This window comes from Pararge aegeria, chromosome 15 (assembly GCF_905163445.1).
Source record: "Pararge aegeria chromosome 15, ilParAegt1.1, whole genome shotgun sequence".
Taxonomy (NCBI): Eukaryota; Metazoa; Arthropoda; class Insecta; order Lepidoptera; family Nymphalidae; genus Pararge; species Pararge aegeria.
The window spans coordinates 14893567-14908258 of record NC_053194.1 but is presented as its reverse complement, the minus strand read 5'-3'; positions in this window follow the sequence as shown (position 1 = coordinate 14908258).

Genomic DNA, 14692 nt, shown 5'->3' with positions numbered 1-14692 from the left:
CAATAACAATTTTTAGTAAATATATTAGAGATAATGTAGTCTAAGATGATAGCAAATGGCAGGAATGGCAGTTCTACACGCCCTAAATAGGTTTTTACGTCTTCGAATGCTGATTGTGCCACGTCTTTGTCGCTAAGATGGTAACAAGCCACACCCGTAGCCTCTAGATCAGCTAAGAGGATAATGAAAACAATATAAATTCCAAAATTGCCTAAGCTTTCACTCCGCCAGGGGACTTCCCTGGATAACTTATTTCTAACACAAGACACAAAAGTGTATCGAAGAAGCTCCTTAATAATAATAATTTCAACGAATGGAAGTCCTCTGCTGGACATTCTCGTAAGTCCAAACACCACTGTCTTGTACTGCTTAGGTCAAGCGGCTCCCTGCGACTCGCTTGATGTCATCCGTCCACCCCGACGGGGGTCTACCAACGCTGCTTTTACCTTGGTACCCCAACTTCCATTGTAGCGCAGACACTTAAACCACGGTAAAAAGCAAAACTGAAATATAAATTATTTAATTATATAAAATCTCAGACCACTCGTTCCCGACCTATAAATGGGTTAAGGTCTTAATTGCGCCCACTTTCATAAATTCTTGCTATTCGTACGCGTCAAATGTGATTTTTTCATTACCCAACTACGGCGAACCAGGGCAAGGGTAATGCCGAATTAAAGGGAAAGTTTGTCACCCAAATAATGACAGGGTTAAGAAGGTGGTGTGCCGTGCAGTGTACGCCTCTCTGGAAGTTTTGGCAGAATCAGGCCATTGACGATGGGACCCGCCATGCATTGGGGGTCAAGACCTTGGCGAGAGTGCGATGAATACGCAAGTGAATCCCGTGCCCCCACTTCTAAGTCTTTCGAGGGACACACAGAGATTTTTTTGGGTGCAAGTCCCACATAACTACTCCGTTTCCCCCAACGGAGTGGTATGCGTTAGGCATGTTCTCTATATAAAAAAAGGGCAATTAATCTATTTGAGCCGGCAATGAGCATTTCAGTAGTAGTCCAGCTTTTTGTGATAGAGCGTGCCCAGGAAAGTACTACAACCATACCTATTTCTGCTGTTGACGTTGACTCCGACAGTTCTGGTCTGAAGTTGAAAGGTTGCAAGTGAAATGCTGGCACATGAAACATTATGTAGATGGAGACAGGGCGGAACTTTGCAGGACTTGTTCCTTGCATGTTCTGTGAAGTGTTGCTTTGATAATTTTCTACTTACCCTCCATCTTGGTCATCAGCTTGGTATGTGGTTTTTTGAATAAAGTTAAGTGATGAAAAGTTTTCTGTTGTAAATTCTGTGTCTAGTACACAGAGCCAGAGCTGGAGTTAGGAAATGGCGTTTAGGCTTCAGCCCCGTGCCTGAGCATTTTGAGCCGTCACGTCGGAAACGGTTACTATCACTGACTTTTTATAAAAATCAACCCGTATTAGAGTAGCGTGGTGGGTCCATGATCTAATAACTTATCTTTCTTATCTTACTTTTTATATTTTAATAACTGGGTTTATACCTTTCAATAAAGATTATTATTATTATTAATATAACTCCTGTGCGAGAGGAGGACTCTGTGCAGCATAAAAAATCATATTTTAAGTGTAAGCATACTATTTTCAGAATATTTACTCATTATTTTAAACAACAGATAACTATAAGTATTAAATTATATAAGTATTAAGACGGCCGATTGGCGCAGTGGGCAGCGACCCTGCTTTCTGAGTCCAAGGCCGTGGGTTCGATTCCCAAAACTGGATAATGTGTGATGAACATGAATGTTTTTCAGTGTCTGGGTGTCTATTGGTATATTATAAGTATTTATGTATGTTATTCATAAAAATATTCATCAGTCACCTTAGTACCCATAACACAAGCTACGCTTACTTTGGGGATAGATGGCGATGTGTGTATTGTCGTAGTATTTAAAAAAAAACCATTAACAAGTTATGTGTGTTATTTTTGTATTGGACAGCATATAGTTTTTCATATTCTGATTTACAGTTTTAAAGTTTATCACGGGAAAACCCGATTTAAGCTCGGCTTTTTTCAAATCTTTAGAAAGTGGATTTTGCACTAGGTACTTTATGATGCGGGAATCAATTAAACAAAAATATTGCATAGTCCAATGTTCCAGAAACGCTGAAGATCGTGACAAGTGGAGGCGCATCGCGGGAGCTGCTGTAGGCAAAGTATGGAGGGTAGAGGTCTACCCTCCATAAGGCAAAGGAAAAGAGCCATCGTCAACCACGACCACTCTGTCAAGAGTGAACGACTAAGGAGGAGGAGGATTGCACGGACCAAGTCGTGGATAAATGCTTGTATACATAAATACGATAGGTACATCAAGAAGCTTAAATATAGATTCGAAAGTGGTAGCGGCTAGGATCCTCATACATACGGGTACGAGTAAATTTATTACGGTTGTCTTAAACGACATGTCTGGGGTATTTGAGAAATATTCGTAAATACATTTATGAGTTTAGCTTTTTGTGATAGAGCTCGACCAGGGAAAGAAAGAAAGAAAAATAAAATAATTTTAATGTGAATATTCATTCGTATAGTAGGAAGAAGGATGAAATAATAGTAACAATTTAAAACATTTATTTATACAAAGAATCTCGCACTGAATTTCATATTAACAAAATTTTATTTTTACCTTTACACATACATACGTATTTATATACAAATATACATACAATAACTTGCAATACATTTGCGTACAATGAAACAGCGTTTACTACAAAGGGACGCGTGCCTTTCACTTTTTATGTCTGTCTCTCTCGCTCTTAGGCGGGCTAACCATGCCCGAGTGGAAGGGACGCGTGCCTCTCACCCGCTCTCATTGTGAGCGCATAACGTAAGCGGGGCGTAACGCAGTTTCTTGAAGTGTCACCCGGCAAACCAATTTATAAGACGTTGTCACGTCAAAAAGTATGTGTCAGCTCCGACGCACGACTGGAGTTTACTCCTTAAGTACGATTGTCGAAACATACACAAAAAGAGTTTATTTAGCTGAATACCATATGAAAGGGTAAATTAAAAATCCTGTGCAATTTATTCACACACGGCGGAAGTGTAACTTCTTAAAAGTACGGGAGATTGAGGTGGATGTAGAGTATCAGAACTATTAGGATAAATGTAATGTTTATTATTTAGTTTCCATGGTAACAAGAGTTTTCTATCTCACTCTGTCCCATACATTTATATGTTTGTTTCTTTACCTAGATAATATTCGGTTTCCTTGGTAACTTCAATAATTAAATAAGTTAATTAAACGAAAGCGACGTTGCATGTTTGCGCATCACAGTTGCCGGGCATGCAACGTCGCAAAGCGAAAACGTAACGAAGTCATTCATCAGTAGATTTTACTCCTCACATTTTTCTCATACCGGGCGCCTTATATATGAAAATCGATTCTTCTTCTCCAAAAATTATTCATGATAAGTTGTACAAACAGTAGGTACATCTTACATTATTACCTTCTCTATTTGGTGTGACAATGTCTGTCTGTCACACCAAACAGAGAGGGTGTACAGCTCAGCATTTGCCATGCATTATAGGTACATGCGGTTATAGCGCATTGGTTAGGAGCTCGCCTTATCTTTCGGGAGGCCGAGTTCAAATCCCACCGCAAACCTCTACCTTTTTTAAGTTATGTGAATGAACGAATGAATGAATACACTTTTATTGTACACCGAAGAAAAAAAGTAGTTACAGAGACGTAGCAAGAGAGTACAATTTGGTGGCCTTATCGCTACATAGCGATTTCGTCTAGGCAACCAATGGCGTAAAAGGAAAAAAACATAGAAATATATGTTTATATATGTATGTATGTGTGTGTAATTACGAGTATGTGTGTATTTAGTAATAAAAATATCGCTTGCTTCAACGGTGAAGGGAAACATCGCGAGGAAATCTGCATGCCTGGGAGTTGTAAATAATGTTCTCAAAAGGAAAAAACATAGAAATATATGTTTATATGTATGTATGTATGTGTGTAGTTATGTGTGTTTTTGTAATAAAAATATCACTTGCTTTAACGGTGAAGGGAAACATCGCGAGGAAATCTGCATGCCTGGGAGTTGTAAATAATGTTCTCAAAGCTGTGTGGAGTCCACAAATCCCAACTAGGCCAGCCTGGAAGACGGTCTTTCATTGTAGAAGGAGACCCGTGCTCTGTAGTGGGCCGGTATTGGGTTGATCTAATGATGATAATAGGTACATGTTTGCATTGCATTATGATTCGTACGAATAACGAACACCATTAGGAACAGTGCATCAACTAACCTGGCACATATGTACAAGGAGGCCCGACTCCAAATAAAATTGAAGAAGAAATAATAATAATAATAATAATAATAAATATTTATTAACCACAATAAATAAATTGCAACATACTATAAATTAAATTATAAATTATAAATATACTACGACAATACACACATCGCCATCTAGCCCCAAAGTAAGCGCAGCTTGTGTTATGGGTACTAAGATGACTGATGAATATTTTTTTATGAATAATACACATAAATACTTATAATATATAGATAAACACCCAGACACTGAAAAACATTCATGTTCATCATACAAATATTTTCCAGTTGTGGGAATCGAACCCACGGCCTTGAACTCAGAAAGCAGGGTCGCTGCCCACTGCGCCAATCGGCCGTCAATGTACACCATTAGGAACAGTGCATCAACTAAACTGGCACAATAATAAATATTTCTTAACCACAATAATAAATATTTATTAACCACAATAATAAATATTTATTAACCACAATAAATAAATTACAACATACTACAACAACAGAACAGAGAAAAAGAAAATAAAAAATAAAATAATTTAGGAGTATGTTTCTTCGTTGTGGTCAATGGGTCACCTACTGCTCTGTGCCGCAGCACCATGCCAGTAACTGCCAAGGAATACTACAAGGCTGATTTTCAATAGGGAGCAAAGAAGTTTTTTACTAGAAACAGGTTGTCGCCAGCGACTTCTATCAAAGTTTTTCTATGAATGCTTAACTACTACTATGCAAAAAAACATGTCCATCTCTTGCTCTGCGAAAAATATCAACAAATCTTTCCCTTGGGAGTTTGTGATTTTTGGTCCACATGCATGGTTCAACTTCTAATGCTTTTTGGGTAATGTCTGATCTTGGTTTTTCTAAGGATCTGTTCTTTGAAATTAGTTGACACATTGAATTAAGGTTTAAAGTTACTACGCGATTGATGAATTTCTTAAAGACAAGGCTGCTTGGAATCAGGCCGATACGCTCTCATCTCTCACAAGATAGAAAAATTCTAAAGATTGTTAAACTTTAAAATGATGTTGAAAAAGAGGTACTGCTGGGTTCTTGCCGGTTTTTTTGGTAGAATCTACCTTCCGGGCCAGTGGTAGAGTCACTACAAACAGATTGATTCGACATCTCAAAAGTACTTATAAACTAAGCCTACTTAAAATAAACTAATTTCGAATTATTTTTTTAGTTATATCGCGCAGAGAAGCTTATACCACAATTATCATCGCTCTAGCTGAGCAGGCCTCAAATAAGATATGAAGCGTTATTAGCAAATGAAAAAAATAATAATACGAAACGATTTAATTCCTTTGTACCATAATAATATCAGAGATGAGATATTCGAACTCAACGGCCTTTACATTAATTATTCGTTAACACTTAAAAATAGTTTTACGTGATATTTTTTATTCAGTGTGAAGATGGCTTTACACTCGATCGTCCTTAACTCGTGCGACGTGGTGCGTAAAGCCTGATATTTCGCGTCATTACCTCGAAGACAGGGTTTTTTTGCGTAATTCAAAACGCTCAGGTAAATATACTGCGCTGCGTTCTAGTCATTTGGCATCGGCGTCATTAAGCAGATTGTGACAAGCTTGTGACGATTGAGCCATTAGCTTTCAATCTTCAAATGGATTTCTAACCCTGGAAGCTATAAGAGCCATGTTATAAGTTGGACTGTTGTGTGTGTAATCATTATTAGTATCATATCAAACTATGGATTATGGATGGATCTTTACAATAAAATGAACTAAAAATTTGCTGAAAAAACGTTTTTTGAATGTAACAAAACATTGACAGCCTGGCTGAAGACACTAACCTATGAAGAAACTGAGGCGCTTCTTCAGTTTATTTCTATTTAAAATGTAATGGACATAGACGCACTTAATAACATGTACACACACACACACACGCGCGTGCACATACAAACATAAACACACAATACACACCAAGACACACTACTCAATCGTTTTATTTTTATTTTATCTTGTTTTTGCTATGGAAGAGTAAGGCCTCCTGACACAGGTATTTTGATGCTTACTAGGAGGTCTTCACAACATATATCATTTACAATGTAAGAAACGAAATAAACGCTTTTTTTTTTAAATGGATTTCCACCGCTAGATATAGTTAGTAAGGACGGCCAGATTCCACCGTCTTGGGCCGCTTCGTTTAATTTCGCTTATTACACTTAATAGCTGAACTAATTAACAGATTTTCAATCAAAGCTCCGCGTACCAATACACCACGTTATCCTTGCAATTTGTTACATCACAGGCGTTACAGAACCAAATTAGAAAAACTGTCCCCTATACCTCGTATCTCGGATTGCTATAATAAGTGTGTGATTAAGCTTAATGACTTATTTTTCATGACAGTTACATTGAATTTAGACGAAAAGTAATAAATATTTGTTCTACTAATTAACCTGACTTACATTTTAGTTTATTAAGTTTAAGTTTAATTTTATTTATTACTTTTAAGACATCAATATTAATTATTTTAATCCGATTTAATTCATTTTTGTTTTGTTTTGTCTCCTAATAATTGATTAAGTTAATTTTTTTATTGTAATTTAGCTTTAAATATTTATACTTTTATACTTTTAAAGGTTTATATTAACTGACTAATAATTAATTGTAAATAATTTATAAGAATGACTTTTTTACATTTTAATGCATGCTGTGATAACCTGTAAATAGTTGAACATTTACTATGTGACTCATTCCAAAAAAAAAAAGCATGTTTTAATGTATCTACTGTTGGTTGTCCTTTATAAATAAATAAATAAATAAATAGGAGATTTATCAACGCTGAGTACGTGTGCTGGTTATTCCAGCACCTTGGATTGGGAAATTACACTTTATTGTACAGCAAAAAAAATATCAAAAATTATCAAGGTACACTAAAGACCTCGTTGCTAAAGAGCGATCTTTGTCAGGTAACCTATAAGAGGATACGTGAACAAAAATGACCAACAAAGCGGTGATAGCCCAGTGGGTTCACATGTTGAAATACCATCAACCGTACGAATGCCCTCCCATCTTCCGTCTTCCCCGATACCTATAATCTGGGTACATGAAGGTATCCAGATCAAGAGTGAATAAGCATCTTCTAGGCAAACGCGCAACCCCCATCTTAGACTGCATCATCACTACCATCAGGTGTGATTATCTACATCATGTGTATATATTAAAAATATAATAATAATAATAATACGGAGAATTTCATGAAAGCAAAGTAAATTATTGCTCTAACCAGGTTGCTCTTCTAATAATTTAAAATGACATTGTGAGATGGTGATAACAAAAAAAAAAAAACACCCGGTTAAGTTTGTCGTGGGCTTCTTCTTAGACCAGGACGCGTTTGGAACCCTCGTAGCTTTAGTTTTAAGTTTACGAATGTGGTTATCGCCATCATCTCACTACCGTGTGGTTCTTATATACGCATCAAAAGTGCCACCTGTGGACCTACTTGAATAAAGATATTTTTGACTTTGACTTTGACTTCAAAGCTAGTATGCTGCTTCATGCTAGTACTTAAAAGATGTTTTCGGACCAACTTGAAAATCAAACCCAGGACGTCATAAATATGCCAACCATTCGAGAACGAATATGGTAACCATAAAAACACTTCATATTTTCTATATTCGATAACATAGAAGCCAAGCTTATTCGGTTATGGAATCACGTTACAACTTATATTTCCTGAAATCCAATCCACGGCGTAAGATTATACTAATCGGGGGATGCGTAACGTCGTGAGGTGTTTCAAGGTTTTCTCTACAACATACTCGATCTGCCTGGGGCTTCGCATTTGTGTACCTTCTGTCTGTATGTGTAGCAGATATGCAAATTCAGAAAAAAGACTATGATTATCATGCCTCCACTTAACGTGTAGAAAACGTTGGGCATATTCTACAAGGCCACCCAGCACTGGATGACCCTAAAGTTCTCTCCACCGATCGTCACTATATTCCAAGACTAGTTCGTGAAGCGATTGAAATTCGGAAGCACAAAAACTTCAATCGTGAGGACGGTTTTAAATTAACAAGTGTGTGGAATCCTGTGGTAGAATTACGCAAACCAAGAAAGCATCGTACAGCATCTCAATTTAAAAGTGACGTTGACAAAAAGAGCACGCAAGAACATCCAACTTGACATCTCTTGCCTACGCAGTCCCGTCGTGACCACGATCCATGCAAACGGGGTCGAAAATATTATCGTGGCATGTTTAAGAAATGTTGATTAGCCCCGTCAATCTTAGTTTACAATCTTTAATTAACGTGCAGAATTGCGCTTTAGGGCGTTGCATTATCACATGGGATGATTGTACGCCACACCTGCTTTGCGAAGACGCACGATGTCACACAGACGTCGTCATATTGGAGTTCGGACAGCGCAACGCTTCAATATCACATTAAAACTTGCGTGCGACCGTAAATTGCGAAGACATTTTACTCTAAATTCAATCCTAAATCCAAGTTTATAAGGTACCTAAGGTACTTTTTTCACGTAGAAACTTTGATGTGTATATATAAGTTATTTTCTGATGCCTGAAATACCACTATGCAAAAATACATGTCAATCTCTTGGTTCATGAAAAATAAAAACAAATCTACTCCCCTGGAAGCACGTTTTCCGGAATAGAATAGAGCGTATGTGTTAGTCCAGATAGTATATCTGTGCTTCATTCCGATACGTTAAGCCGTTCTTGCGTGATTGAGTACCTAACAAACATCCATCCAAACTTTCACTTTTGTAGTATTAGTATAGAAGTATAGACTGGGAGAAACCTTACATGGTAAGGTTATATCGGGGGGCACGGCAGTGCCCCCGCTAAGACGAGCGCGAAGCAAACACTGTCGTACTATCCTTTACTGGAACCATTTCGCCGCATTCAATTTACTTTGACTGGTATGGCGCCATCTAATATATATCCCTACTAATATTGTACATGTCAATGTAAGTTTGTTTGTTACGCTTTCACGCAAAAACTACTCAACCGATACTCCTGAAACTTTGTACACATATTCTTGGAAGTGTTAGAACTAATATAGGATACTTTTTATCCCGACATTAAGCTCGGTTCCTTTGCGAGAAGGATGAGTGTTTGATGATTTTACACCATAACTCCGACTAAATAATTATTTGTGTACTATAGAGGTATGTGTTTAATTTTGACCAAACTGTGGTTGGAGATAGAGGACAGAACTCCTTTTGCGGACAGCAGCAAACCCCTTAAGGTTTAGAGATACTGAATACTTAATTTTTGTTTTGGAACTACAAGTAAATTTAATGTCACATAAAAAAATAAACGCAGACGATGTCGCGGGCAATAGCTAGTATATATATACAACGTGTAACAGAATTACGAAATAACATTAAAGGATGCATAAGTATATTTCATAAGGAAACGTCCTGTAAAAATATTAAATCAAAAAAAGCATATTTATTTCTCTATACAAACGAATTGAAAACATTCAAGTGTTTACTTATGACAACCCTATTGAAGATAAAAGACCGGCATGCGCACAGTACCTACGCTACGCGACGCTTACCTGATAAAGTGGCAGGAGTCTCATATTTTAATTTTGCATGTGTAGGGCTGTATCTTATTTCTTTTAGTCACAACTATGGCAGTGGTTTACTCAATAACTATTAGGTTTTTAGTTTCAAAGAAAGTTCATAATCCTCTGAAGCCTGGGAACTATTATTTCGGATTTTATTTACACGTTGTATATGTAAAGAACTAAAAATCCCTTGAAAGAGTTTATTTCGGTTATAAACACGATTTAAAAATTTAAAAAGGTCATTGCACCACTTTCAGAATTCATATGTACTCTCCATCAAACGATGTCACTGTACGGGTACTGTCATAAAAATGTCTTAAATTAAACTTAACCAAAGAAATACAACCTCTAAAACCAGCTGCGCAAGGGTCTTAATCCATGTAGCAGAAAAATTGGGGCCTAAACTTTTAGATTTCAGACTCTCGTGTTCGCTTTCTTTTGAAAAGCTCTGAAAGCCTCCTTTGTGTGACCTTGGGTGTATTGAAGCGGTACTATGCCGCGGGCAATGCGCTGTCGTGATGGAATTTTTAATGTCATCCGGCCGTTTCACGATATGACAATTTCCGTTTATTGTAGCAGCACAATAGATGCACACCGGAGGCTGTTCGGGTTAATTGAACATGAATTTTGAAGCCTGTCGTTATTTTATCGTTCGTACTTTTTTAATTACTTTTTTACATGCGTTAATTTTTTTTTTAACCCCAGACGCGGAGGGTTTTTATAAATTTGAACGCTCTGTATGTCTGCGTGTTTTGACAGTTCTTTTTGTCTTATAAGTGTCTATATCTTTGTAAACGCCTCGTTAGTCTAGTGGATTTTGGCGACCTTTTGATGACCGATATGGTCTTAACAGAGCGCTCACCGTTGCGCCACGCCAGAGAGATTGTAAATCTTCCCCGCAGTGGATCGAACCCGTAGGAGTAACCCAGTTTCGATCCTTGGCGGGAAAAATTTGGGAAAATTCATAAATTCGGAATTTTGTCTTATCTGGTTTGGCGGGAGGGTTTTGTCTGTGGCTATCGACATTACTGCCGCTTGTGTAAACCAGTTTGTGGGTTTAATATAACTTCTGTATTTTGTTACCATATACATAGTGAGATTGCAGCAAGGGCTAATTTGTAGTGGAATTAAAAAGAAAAGTGGTAAGCATGTTCATCTACGGATTACGGGGACCTGGATCCTACTCTCAAATGATAACTATTAGCAGTGGGCGGGGCACATGGCTCGGAGAAACGATGGGCGATGGGGTCTCAACGAGACTAAGATGTCAGACATAAAATGTCTCAGGGAGCCGCTGGATGTAAGCATAAGACCGAGAAGTTTCGAAATCCCTACAAAATATGAATGAATGAATGAATGAATACACTTTTGTTGTACACCACATAAACATATAGTAAAATTATAAATAAAAATTTAACAAAAAGTATACAATTTGGCGGTCTCATTGCTACATAGCTATCTCTTACAGGCAACCAAAGGCGTTAAACACAGCTCAAGAAGAGAGGTAAGTGGTTATTTAAAATATCAATGTTCAACAGCGATCTTTTAGAAAATGCACAAAAATACTCGCATTTACTTATATACTACTAGCTGTGTCCCGCGACTTCGTCCGCGTTTGATTTTGTTGTTTGATGTGGCATTCAATTTTGTTATAGTTCAAAAAAAGAATTAAAGTATTCAGTATCGCTGAGCCTTGTATGAGGGGTTTGCTGCTGTTCGCTGAGGAGTTCTGTCGATTATCTCCAACCACATTCATCAGATCTACAAAAAGTTTGGGCAAAATTAAATATATATTATAACCTCTATAGTACAAAAATAATTATTTAAATTAGGTTATAATTTGTCGAAGTTATAATGTAAACTCTCTCGAGCTTAATGTCGGGATATAAAGTATCCTATATTACTACTAACACTTCCAAGAATATGTGTACAAAGTTTCATGAGGATCGGTTAAGTAGTTTTTGCTTGAAAGCATAACAAACAAACTTACATTGACATTTATAATATTAGTAGGGATAGGGATAGGGATTATTGATTTAAGAGTACGTAATAATAAACTGGACGCAAGCGGCACAAAACTGTGGAAATTGGAAGACCTTTTTCCAGCAGTGGACGTCTAGAGGTTAATATGATGGTGATGGCGAATAATAAACTCGAATCAGCATACGACAGAGGATTTTCGATAACATTTTAGCCGTTCTGGTACTAGCCGAATTGCTACTCGGCTACAAATCTGATTTCTGCCTGCCGACATATCTTAACAATACTCTAGCCGATTACACGCACGAATTACCGAAAGCCTTTTTAAGTATTTAGTAGGTCCGCGTCGTGAAAAATAAGTTAAGTGATTTATGTAACTTCGAAGTCAATAACAGTTTAAAATGAAAAGTTAATAAATAAACTAGCCGTAGTCATAGTTTGACGGCGCATATTAGCGCAGTGGCCGGTCGGCAGCGAACGTGCTAACTGAGTCCAAGGATGTGGATTCGATTCCCACAACTGGAAAATGTTTGTGCGATGAACGTGAATGTTTTTCTGTGTAACAACACAGGCATACCCACGGGATAGCCATAGTATGCCAGCTAACCAAGAAGCGGGAGTATCGCATCATATTCAAGTTAAGTCGGCGCAGCGAATTCCGGAGGCTAGCTTTGAATCGTGATGCGATACCTATAATCAGCCGACCATAGTAAATAAGTTTACTTTTAATATTCTCTAAAATTCTTAGATTACTAAATAGTCTGGGTGTTTATATGTATAAAAATTTTAGTACCCATAACACAAGTTACGCTTACTTTGGAGCTATACGGCGATGTGTGTATTATCGTAGTATATTTATCTTTTTATTATTTTTAGTGCTTGTGTTGAGTCTGTCTTTTTATATTTACCAACTGTCTAGTGGCGTGCACTTCATACATGCACAAAAGCCAATGCCTACCCTTATATTTTTATATAACTGGCATCAGAAAAGGATTTCGCCATTTTACGTCTTTATGCTTACCCTGTTCCAAATTCCAGTGCACGCCACTGCAACTGTCAGACTCAATATTTACAGCCTGTCATGTGATTGATTTCTGTACAATTTCTGAAAAAAAAAAACACCATTTCAATAAATACTCTACCTGCAAATAAAAGCTCTTTTCCATAATTTCTAATTCAGCAGACATTTTAAAATAAATTCGGATATACTTATCTGCTATAATCAGAGGTACCGTCGCGTCGTCGAGTGGAATTGGATCAGCGGCAAATTAAGTTTATACGAGATGAGGATTTTATAAATCGGTCGGCTGATCTGTTTCACTCGGAAATTTTCTGTTCGAGGCAGACAGGGGGTGAATGTAATTGTACATTTCGTATATTATGTACTAGCTGTTACATTACGCGCTTTTTTAAATATTCAGTCAATCAATTCGGGTTGTATTCTCTAAATCCACCCTATGTGTAAACATACCAATTTCTGTAGCCATGACAACGCTTGCAAAACCTCATGAAATTAAGCGTGAGGAGGTTAAGGATTAAAGGATAATAAATCCACCGAAGGCAGAACTTGTATGCCTAATCTTTTGTGACATTTATTTATTAAATTTTTAATAACATTATAGTTTACTCACCCCAAATGGAAGAGAGTAATTTTTTACACAATCACCAACACCGTGCACGGCCTACAAAGTGCCGGCGTGTGTGCATTAAAGTCAAAGTCAAAGTCAAATATTTCTTTATTCAAATAGGCACAAAGATGGCAGTTCTGATGCCTTCATAACATACGAAATTTGTACATAGTAGTGAGTAGTCATGGTAGTGAGAACCACATTCGTTAACTTGAAAATAGCTTATTTTTCGAGGGTTTCAAGCGCGCCCCGGTCTAAAGTGTTCTTTTTGTTATCTCCATCTCAAATTGTGAAAATTGTGCGAATGAAAATATTTGAGAAGCAACGGTCGGCAAATTATTTTAGAGGTATCGGTTTATATAATAGATTTTTTTTATAGGCTTTCGCTTAATACAAACTTTAAACTTTTTTTGAGACATCTCCAAGATATCAACCGTTAATTTATTGTAAAATTGTATATATACAATTTCCTCTATTAAAGTCTAGCACGTCTATTTTTGGTTCCCTTAATTAACCTGAGGCGTAGATGTTAAGCCACATTTGCCTGTAGTTAATTTTATTAGCCACACCAGCGCCTGTCAAAAAAGCTCGACTCCGATCCTACATTATTGTGAATAAAAAAAGAATCCTAAAGATTACGAGTTAGTTCTACAGTTTAACTGCCGAATTTACCTACATCGTACAATATAAACAAAGTAAAAGTCCCTGTATGAAAGGCATTTTTGTGATTATTATTATTTCATAATACTCATATGGGGGACTTTTACGATACTCGTAAAGAAGCGCTGGGAACAGCGAGTAATCAAATTTGCAGCGCATGGTACTGTTATTTCGCTTTTATTTTAGGCAGCAGTAATATTTTTTCATTATTTTCAGATGATTGTGATAATTATATACTTCAGAGTAAAGCTACAAAGGTCCCTAGTGTGAATTCAAAATTCTTAAATTATTTATTTCAAGTAGGTCAAATGAAAGCACTTTTGAAACGTCAAGTATGTCTGTTTGTAGTGACTCTACCACCGGTTCGATAAGGTAACTTTTGACCTGCCAATATATCTTCATGATGACCACGACCACTCTGTCAAGAGTGTAACGACAAAGAAGAGGATCCTTTATGAAGTTTAGCATACACGTTGTCATAATAACAGAAAATGGTATGTTTCGTTAAAAGGTACCTTTCCTCCACAAAAAGGACTGATTAGCCCGTCGAA